The following is a 9606-nucleotide window of genomic DNA, read 5'->3' on the forward strand; positions in this document are numbered from 1 at the left end:
GGACCACCAGGGAAGTCCCTAGTTTTTTTTTTTTTAATTCATCTTTAGCATGAATCAGTCAACACTAGTTTCACTAATGATGAATGTCTAAGGGGATGAAGTAGTTATTAAAGATTAATTCAGGTATCTTACATCATATACAAAAGCCAACTTCAGATTAAATACTTTAATGAGAAAGGTAAAACTCTAAATCTTTTAGACTAACCAGATGATCTCTGCAACTGGAAGTATAAACAGTCTTTAAAGTGCAAATGCTAAAGGCAGATGGTCTGGGTTCAAATCCTGAGTCCACTGCTTATTTACTGTGTGACATTGATCAAATTGCTTAATTTCTCTGTGTCTTACATTCATCATCCATGAAAGGGAATTAAGAGTACTGAAACACAGAAAGTACTCAGTAAATGGTGTTTACTATTTATGACCTTAGGATAGGGAAGGATTCCTTAAACAAAGGGAAAAAATGCAAACCACAGAGGAAAAGACTGACACATACAATTACAGTAAAATTAAGAACTTTTGGAAGTGTCACAGAGTCGCTAGTTGGCGAAGAGTGTGCTGCCCGCCCAGTCCCCGCGTCCCCACATCCACCGTGGCCATAGCCAGCGAAGAGCTAGCGAGCAAGCTGCAGCAGTGACTGAAGTGGGAGGAGGTGGACGGCGGGCTCTAGCCTGTGCCCCGAGCCGCCCCAGTCCCCAAGCCCCAGCCGCAGGCGTCTGCCTGGGCGCCCACGGCCAGAGCCCACGCCGAGCTGAGCGCACAGCTGAACCGACGGCTGGACGTCAACGAGGGCGCAGTGCAACCCCGCCGCTGCAAGGTCTTCCACCCCTACTCCGAGTTCCCGGAGTTCAGCCACCGCCTCATCAAGGGATGGAGAGCATGTTCAAACTGTACGATGCCGGAAGGGATGGCTTCATCGACCTGATGGAGCTGAAGCTGGTGATGGAGAAGCTGGGGGCCCCCAGACCCACCTGGGCCTGAAGAGAATGATCAAGGAGGTGCACGAGGACTTTGATGGCAAACTCAGCTTCCGTGAGTTCCTGTTTATATTCCACAAGGCCACAGCAGGGGAACTACGGGAGGACAGGGGGCTGATGGCACTGGTGAAGCTTTCTGAGATCGATGTTGCCCTGGAGGGCGTCAAAGGTGCCAAGGGGGCTTCTCTGGTGGCGCAGTGGTTGAGAGTCCGCCTGCCGATGCAGGGGACACGGGTTCGTGCCCCGGTCCGGGAAGATCCCACATGCCACGGAGCGGCTGGGCCCGTGAGCCATGGCCGCTGAGCCTGCGCATCCGGAGCCTGTGCTCCGCAACGGGAGAGGCCACAACAGTGAGAGGCCCGTGTACCGCAAAAAAAAAAAAAGGTGGCAAGGACTTCTTTGAAGCCAAGGTCCAAGCCTTGTCCTCTGCCAGTAAGTCTGAAGCAGAGCAAGATGAGCGGAAGCGGGCAGAAGACAAGAGGAAGCTCCACCAGGCAGCCTTCCGGGAGCTCAAGGCCACTTTCAGTACACAGTTGGGCTGAGCTGGACCTGTGTCCACAGCTGTGCCTCACAGATGCCCCGGGGAGAGCTGGCCGGGCATCCTCGCCCCTGCTGACCCTTTGCCCCAACAAGCCTCCACAACCACCACCCAGCGCAAACTCCTTAACCTCGTCGGGGTGGCGGGGGGTGGCTCTCGCCTTCATTTGGGAGCCCCTCCCAGAGGGTCCAACTGCCCCACTCAAGTCCCTCTCCTACTCGCCCTTCTCTGTAGCCGGAATGTGCCTCTACTTGGCAACGTTTACTTCTTCCTTTTATCTTTCCCCCTCCACATCAAAGAGTGGTCTGCTGTGTTAATTTGCACAGATACTTCTTTCTTTGGTGGTCCTCAGAGGAGATAGTCCCTGGAGGCCTGTGATGTTAATGTTGCCCATTTTCTTGGGTAATCCTTTTCTGTGACTCTTCCTGTCATGCCCCTCTCTCCTTTGTTTCCCATCCAACTTCCCTGTTCTCATTCTTAGCCTGATCCTGCCAGGTGCTTTTGCATCTTCTGTCCTTTGATGATGCTGAGGTTTAAGGCAGGCCAGGCTCCACCACTGCCTGTCCCCTCTCCAATAGGCGGAACGGCATGCTGCTGAGGTGACACAAAATAGTCAAAAGATAGGAGATTCTGTTCCTTCCCATCACCTTTCTCCTGTCCTCTTAGCATTTCCCCTAGATCTATCCTTTTCATTCTTCTTCCCACTTCAGCCTTTTTTCCCTACCCCTAAATACTGTGCTATTTAACTGTAAGAATGATTATAAGTAATATTAATGAGTAGAAGAATTCCTGTTAACTCTGACTTCATGCAAATTTTATTACAGTAGACCCCTGACATTCCCAAGTGACAAATCCAGAGCCTTTCAAAATCCCAAAAGTCATGACCCTCCTCACCATCTAGCCAGTTTCCAACATCTGCTCTAAGGTACTGAGGTGAAGCTGTTTTTCAGCATAAATTTTTATATGTTATGAGTTCTTGGGATGGCTCACAAATATCAGGGGTTTGTTGTATTTTATAAAATAATTTCTAACATTGTATTTATTTCTTCTCTTTTTTAACTGCTGTCTCTACAAAAAGAAAACATCTTTTTGTACCACCAAATGTTGGTAAAGATGTGGAGCATCAGAAACTACTATTCATTGCTGATGCTATAGACATTGGAAATAGTTTGACATTGTTTGGTAAAGATGAAGGTGCACATATGAATTTCACCCTTATGAATATATCCCAGAGAAACTTCTGTATGTGGGTAGCAGAATTGTACAAGGATAACAGCACTCTTTGTAAAAACAAGTAAACAAACAGACAAACCTGGACACAGCTCAAGCATCCATCACCAGGAGTAGTGGACAAATGAACTATGATACATTTATATGATGGAATACAATACATTGTTTGAGTACATCCATACGTGGGAAAATCTAAAGAAAAGCAAAGGAATGATAAACACAAAATTTGGGTAGTGGTTCAAAGGTATTGGCAATGTTCTATTTCCTAAACTGGGCAATGGACTACATGGGCATTCATTTTATTATTATTATTAAAGATATGAATTTATGTGTAATATGACATAACTTTTGTACTATTATATATTTTATAACTAATACAAAAGACTAATTCAGGAATAAAAGCACGGTTTTGTGGTCAGAGTTTCCAAAAGTTCAAGGTCCATAGACCTAGCTTTAAGTTCAGTCTTCTGCTCTTTATCAGCTACATGGCTTTGGACAAATTCTCTGAGATTCAGTTTCCTAATTCATAAAGTGAAAATAATCATATTTATCTCAAAGTCTGTTGCACACTTTCAGTGACAGGTAATATGAGTGAAAAATCTTATAGTTCAGTTGAGTTCACCAAACATTTACTTTGTGCAGGAGCCAAAGACAAGGATAAATGAAACTTGGGCTCTGTCCCTGGGAGCTTGCATCGTAGTGAGCGGATAGGCAGGTAAACTGGTAAACTCAAGTTAACTTCTGCCTGAGAGCTAGGAGAGAGCAAAGAAGATGCACTCAGCTCAGCTCAGGAGGGCATGTGCAAGGCTGAGATGGCTACCTAGAGGGAGGTGATATCTGTTGCGAATCCTGAAGGATGAGTTAGCCAAATGAAAGAGAGAGGTAGGGGGTGAACAGGGCTGAAACAGCATAAGCAAAGGCCAGAGGCAAGAAACAGCATAGTTTGTATGTTTTCACATTAGTCTTGGGTGAGATGAGATATACTCTAAAATAAGGATAGAGAGACAGGCAGGGTCAGGAAATTGAGGATTTTGCCAGTTGGGTTGTCAAAGTTGGACTTGACTCTTTTTTTTTTTTTTTTGCAGTACGCGGGCCTCTCACTGTTGTGGCCTCTCCCGTTGCGGAGCACAGGCTCCGGACGCGCAGGCTCAGTGGCCATGGCTCACGGGCCCAGCCGCTCCGTGGCATGTGGGATCTTCCCAGACCGGGGCACGAACCCGTGTCCCCTGCATCGGCAGGCAGACTCTCAACCACTGCGCCACCAGGGAAGCCCCGACTCTTTTTTTAAAAAAAATTATTTATTTATTTTTGGCTACATTGGGTCTTTGTTGGTGTGCACGGGCTTCTCATTGCGGTGGCTTCTCTTGTTGCGGAACACGGGCTGTAGGCGCGCAGGCTTCAGTAGTTGTGGCTTGTGGGCTCTAGAGCGCAGGCTCAGTAGTTGTGGCGCACGGGCTTAGTTGCTCCACAGCATGTGAGATCTTCCCAGACCAGGGCTCGAACCTGTGTACCCTTCATTGGCTAGCAGATTCTTAACCACTGCTCCACCAGGGAAGTCCCGGATTTGACTCTTAATGGGAGTCACTGAGTACTTTAGATAAGGGAGCTGCAGGACAAGATTGGGGCTGTAAAAGATCCCCTGCTGGAGGGACAGGTGGAAAACAAGAGAGATAAAGAGACAAGTGAGAAGACTGCAATGGCTCAAGTGAGGATATATGAGAAAGGCTGAAGAGAAGGAGAGAGAGTGTTTAAGAACAGTTTAGAAGTAAACCCAGCACAACCTGTTGATGGGGCAGGGGAGGAAGGCAGAAGGAATAATCTAGCTTGGACCGCTGGGTGCAAAGCCAGCACCATTACTGATGGGAATTGGAAAGAGGAACTGGTTTAGGGGGAAAGGATGAGTTCAGTTTAAATTCGAAAATTATTGAATTTGAGGTGCTTGTGGGGCATCCGAGCAGAAAAGTTTGTGCAGAATTATTCCAAGATGCAGGGTGAGGTCAGGGCCAGGGAAATAGATTTGGGAGTCACCAGCTTGCAGGTGGATGAGACTGGCTGGGAGAGCACATGGCCTCCATTTTTTGGGGTAGGGCTCAGCACAATTTTTCTGTAAAGGGCTGGGTAGTAAATATTTTAGGTTTTGTGGACTGTATGGTCACTATCATAACTATTCAACTCTGATATTGTAGTGTGAAAGCAGCCACAGACAATACATAAGTAAATGCATGTGGATGTGTTCCAATAAAACTACGTACAAAAACAGATGGCCAGCCAGATTTCTCCCATGAGCCATAGTTTGCCGACCCCTGTTCTAGAGAGAGAAGAGCTGAGTGCAGAACACAAGGTCAAAAAGGACCACTCGAGAGGGAAGAGACTATATTTTCTAGGCCTCTTGGCATGTGAATGATAGAATCCCAATTCAAAGGGAAATTCAATAATTCATAACTAAAATCTGGGAAGGTAGGGATGGAGCCAGACCACTGGATCTAGGAACTTGATTTTTTGGGTATGGGCTTCATCCTCAGATCAGCTTCACATGGTGGGAGGTAGGGCCACAGCAGCTCCCAGGGTCCATCTTTAGAGCCTGGGTTCAGAAAGGTAAAGGGAGTGTGGCAGATTGGTTATTGTTCCCAGTTCTTCACGCCCCTCCATGCAGGGATATTTGCATAACATAGTCCCTCCCGTTGCTGAGTGACTGCAGTTGCTCCCAGCAGAGGCATCTTCCCAGTGATGTTGGGTGTGGCCACATGACTTGCTTTGGAAATGTGGACAGAGGGACAATGTGACAGTTCTGGGCCAAGACTTTAAGAGGTGTCACATGTTTCTGCTTGCTCTGTGCTCCTGTGCTCCTTCCTGAGAAGAGTATGTCCCCAGTAGCCCCTGGTCCAGAGAGAATAAAGAAACCTGTGAAGCATATCTGAAGCCAGTCCTTGCCACTTCTGTCCTGTAGACTCACGCACAAGAAAATAAATACTGGTTGTTATAAGCCACTGAGATTTTTTTTTTTTTTTTTTTTTGCGGTACACGGGCCTCTCACTGTTGTGGCCTCTCCCGTCGTGGAGCACAGGCTCCGGACGCACAGGCTCAGCGGCCATGGCTCACGGACCCAGCCGCTCCGTGGCATGTAGAATCTTTCCAGACCAAGGCATGAACCCGTGTCCCCTGCATTAGGAGGCGGACTCTCAACCACTGCACCACCAGGGAAGCCCAAGCCCCTGAGATTTTGAGAGTATCTGTTACACAGCAAAACTGATTGATTAAGGGTACTCCCAACCAGCTTCATTTAGAAAATCCTAGTGAAAAAATGATTGGCCTGATTTGGGACATGTGACCCATCTCTGGACCAATCACTGAGGACAGAGAGATATGATATTATGATTGGCCAACCTGGGTCATGTGCTCACTCTATTCAGGGAGGTGGGGCACTTACCAAGGTAAGGAAAAGGGATGCTGAGCAGACAAAAGCATGTTGTGGAGAACAAGCAGATAATAGTGCCATGAAAACTTAGGCAGGAGAGAGTAACACAAATGAGGGTATGTTGAATAATGCCATCAGCAGCAAAGAAGACACCAAGACAATAAATGAAATGTGTTTCTTGGTTTTGGCAATATCGACCAATAAAAGTCATTGGTGATCTTTGCCTGAGCAGTTTCAGTTGAGTGTTGGGATGACAGCCAGATTATAGGTAACAATAATATTTCAGTAAACTCTCATCCGCTATAGGAATGTTAGTTGTAACTAAAAAGGGCCTTAGATAGGAGCAGGTTAGAAGTCTGTTAAGGGAGAGCCAGGAGTTTTACCTAATTGTTCATCACTTTGAAGCCACAGGAGGCTTAGGAGAGGGAGTGTTGGGATCATCCACATTAGAGGGACACGATTCCCAAAGTGGGAGAGGGTGGAACCAGGCTGAAAGGTGGAGCACAGTCCTGGTGTGACCCTCAGGGCCTGTGGCAGAACTGCATCTTGGGAATCAGACGTGAAGACAGGATCTTTAAACAAGAAGTTTAAAACAGCAGAGTTTAGTCAGAAATCATGAGGAGGTCAAGGGAGGAGAGAGCTGATAAGAGTCTCTGGCTGGAGAAACAGGTACAGAGCCAGTTGCTGTAACACTGGTGTCCAATTGACAGAATGTTCATCCAGTGCCCACCCCTGTGGAGGAGTCTGACCTTTCCTTGACTCCTTTCAAGACCTCTTTCTTGGCCCCTCCCATCCTCTGTCCTCCATCTGCACCCCGTCCCTCCTGCTTTTACTGACATCTGACTGTGTACAACTTCCCAAGGCTGTGTCCCACTTGGGCCGGTCCTCCCCAGACAGTCCCCCAGCATCTCTCCCTCTGCCTCATCTGAAATTGTACCACCTTGTGTCTCAGTCTTTTGCTCTCTGCTTTCATCTGGGAAAGAATCCATGTCAAGATATTAAAGTAATAGATCTTTTGTGGTTGTTCGCTTTCTAAATAGACCCCTGGTAATGTGATGTCATAACCCAAAGGAGTATTTCTGTCAAAGGAATAAGAATGGGGGCCAGTGGAGGTGGGACATGCAAAACTGTCCCTCAGATGGTACCACGAGAAGAGTTGATTTTGCAGTTCAAGTTTGAAGATAGGAAAAAACTGATGTACCAGCTCAGCAGTGGTGTGGTGGAGTGGGTAGGAATTCCCTCTTATTCAGCCTTTTGTTCTACTGATTGGATGAGGCCCACCTACATTAGGGAGGGCAATCTACTCTACTTAGTTTACCGATTCAAATGCTAATCTCACCCAGAAACACTCAAAATAATCTTTGACCAAATGCCTGAGCATCCATGGCCCAGTCAAGTTGACACATGAAGTTAACCATCATAGTGGGCTCCTCCAGGAAGGGAATAAGAAAGACAGCCCTGTGTTGTTCTTAATACTAATAAAATGGCCTGTGAAGCCGGAGGTGGCATATACGGCAGGCAGAAGTTTCACGGACATAAATTTGATGATTTCTACCATTTTCCTTTGGCCTGGAGTCTGATCTCTATAGTAATGCAATTTGTTTTGTAGGTTTCTGTGAGCTTTCTACTTGAATAGAATTTCTTTTCTATCTTTGTCTTCCTCTCCTTCTCCTCCAGCGTCATAATCATCATCACAGTCGTCATTGTCATCAACGTCCAAGGTTTCTTGAGTGCCTGCTGCTTATATGGCTCTGTACCAGGAAGGAATTTGGAATTTGCAGGGGAAACTAGATCTGTCCCCTGTTTTGAGTGGCTAAATTCCAGTTTAGGAGACAGAACATGTACACAAAGAAGTACAAATCAAGTGTGAACTAGGTAACAAAGTGCTAAATGAAGGAGGATATTCATCTTAGATTCCAGAAAAAAGGAGCGATTAGCAGGTTGACCATGGTCTGGAATAGCTTCAAGGAGGTCGGGAACCTTGGGTAGGGCCTGAGGAAAGAGTGTGACCAAAGTAAGTGTCGGGAAGGAGAAAGGCTATGACAGGAATACAGAATGCCGGATGCAAGTGGAGAGTGCAAGTGTGTGCGGGGACAGTGTGCGGTGGCTTGGCGGCACCTGCGCCACTGAACAGCTGGACGCCTGAAGCGCAGCACCCAGGAACAGCTTTAGGCCCAGCTTGCTCGTTAAAATTTTTTGACTGTGTGTGAAGTTTTCCAGGATCAGCATGGAGCCTCCAGTCTGCATCTCCTGGAGGCGTCTCCTCCCAAACACGCCTTCCTAAACCTGCCCAGACGGTCAAGCGTCACTGCTGCACCACTGAGTTACACACACGTCCTCTGAAAAGCCCTTCTCCTGGATTTGCACATGATCAAAAGCAAGAAAAGCAATTAAAGCAAAAGCCTCAACTTGTTTTCCTGTGCGCAGTTCGTGCTGGTTTTATACTGCTAGTCCTGTGTATCTGGGTCCACAGCACTGTAGGTTCTTCGTGAGTGCTTCGCGGACATGATAGAAACTGCGTGAGCTAGAAGACTGTGTAAACTTTGCTTCCTGCCGCCAATAGGGCAGCCCTGCACCGCCCCTGAATTTCCCCCAGGCCTTCCTTTGTCCTCAGGAGGCAGTGTGGGTTGTGGAGAGAGTCATGTTCTGTGAGAAACCACACGCGCTCCGGTTCTGCTCTGCCACTAACCAGCTGCATGACCTTGGGCAAGTCATTTGAACTCTGTGAACCTCATTTTCTCATCTGTGAAATGAGAGGTTTGGACCAGATGATCATGCAGAATGTTTCCAACTCTGAAGGATGAGACTAGGAGAATTATTATCTTTTTTGGATTATATCAAACTGCTTCCCCGCCCCCCCCCCCGTCTACTTAGCGGAAGAGAGAGAAGCTTTAGAAGGGACTAATCCCTCTCCCTAAAATGTCTTGAGATGTCTGACAGTCTCTAATCAAAGAGGGTTGGCTTTTACCTACCAGCCACATTTTAAAAAATATCTTTTATGGGTAATTTAGAGAAATGGAATATTTAGAGAACTTTAAATGTTCAAAGATTTATTTAAGATTTATTTAAGATTTATTTAAGATTCAAGTAATGCCATAATTTAGTTGCTATATGATCTTGGGCAGGTTACTTCACTTTTCTGAGATTCAGTTTCCTTTTTTGTACAATAGGAATAGCAATAACAACAAGAACCACATCCCATAGGGTTATTGTGAGGATTAAATATGTAAGAATCAGGTGCTGAGGACAGTGCCTGCACATAGTAAATCTCCACAAACTGAAGCCATCAGGGTGGCTGTTACCTGTGTATTTGTGAGGAAATGAGGTGTGATGTATAGTGGTTAGCAGTGGGACGCTGGAGCCAGGCAGATCTGAATTTCACTCTGCACTTTGTCCCTTTTGTGTGTCCTTGGGCAAGTTAATTTTACTTCCCCAAGCCTCAGTTTCTT

At 46.5% G+C, this 9606-nt stretch overlaps 1 pseudogene across 1 annotated transcript; it reads left to right on the forward strand.

The window, feature by feature from the left end:
- The first annotated feature begins 460 nt into the window (after positions 1–460).
- LOC308630024 (EF-hand domain-containing protein D1-like) lies at positions 461–1516 on the forward strand (annotated as a pseudogene). The gene is made up of 2 exons: positions 461–1143; positions 1359–1516. The product of its transcript is annotated as an EF-hand domain-containing protein D1-like (transcript).
- Positions 1517–9606: the final 8090 nt, after the last annotated feature.

This window comes from Mesoplodon bidens (assembly GCF_964165515.1).
Source record: "Mesoplodon bidens genome assembly, chromosome: 16".
In the NCBI taxonomy this organism is placed as follows: domain Eukaryota; kingdom Metazoa; phylum Chordata; class Mammalia; order Artiodactyla; family Ziphiidae; genus Mesoplodon; species Mesoplodon bidens.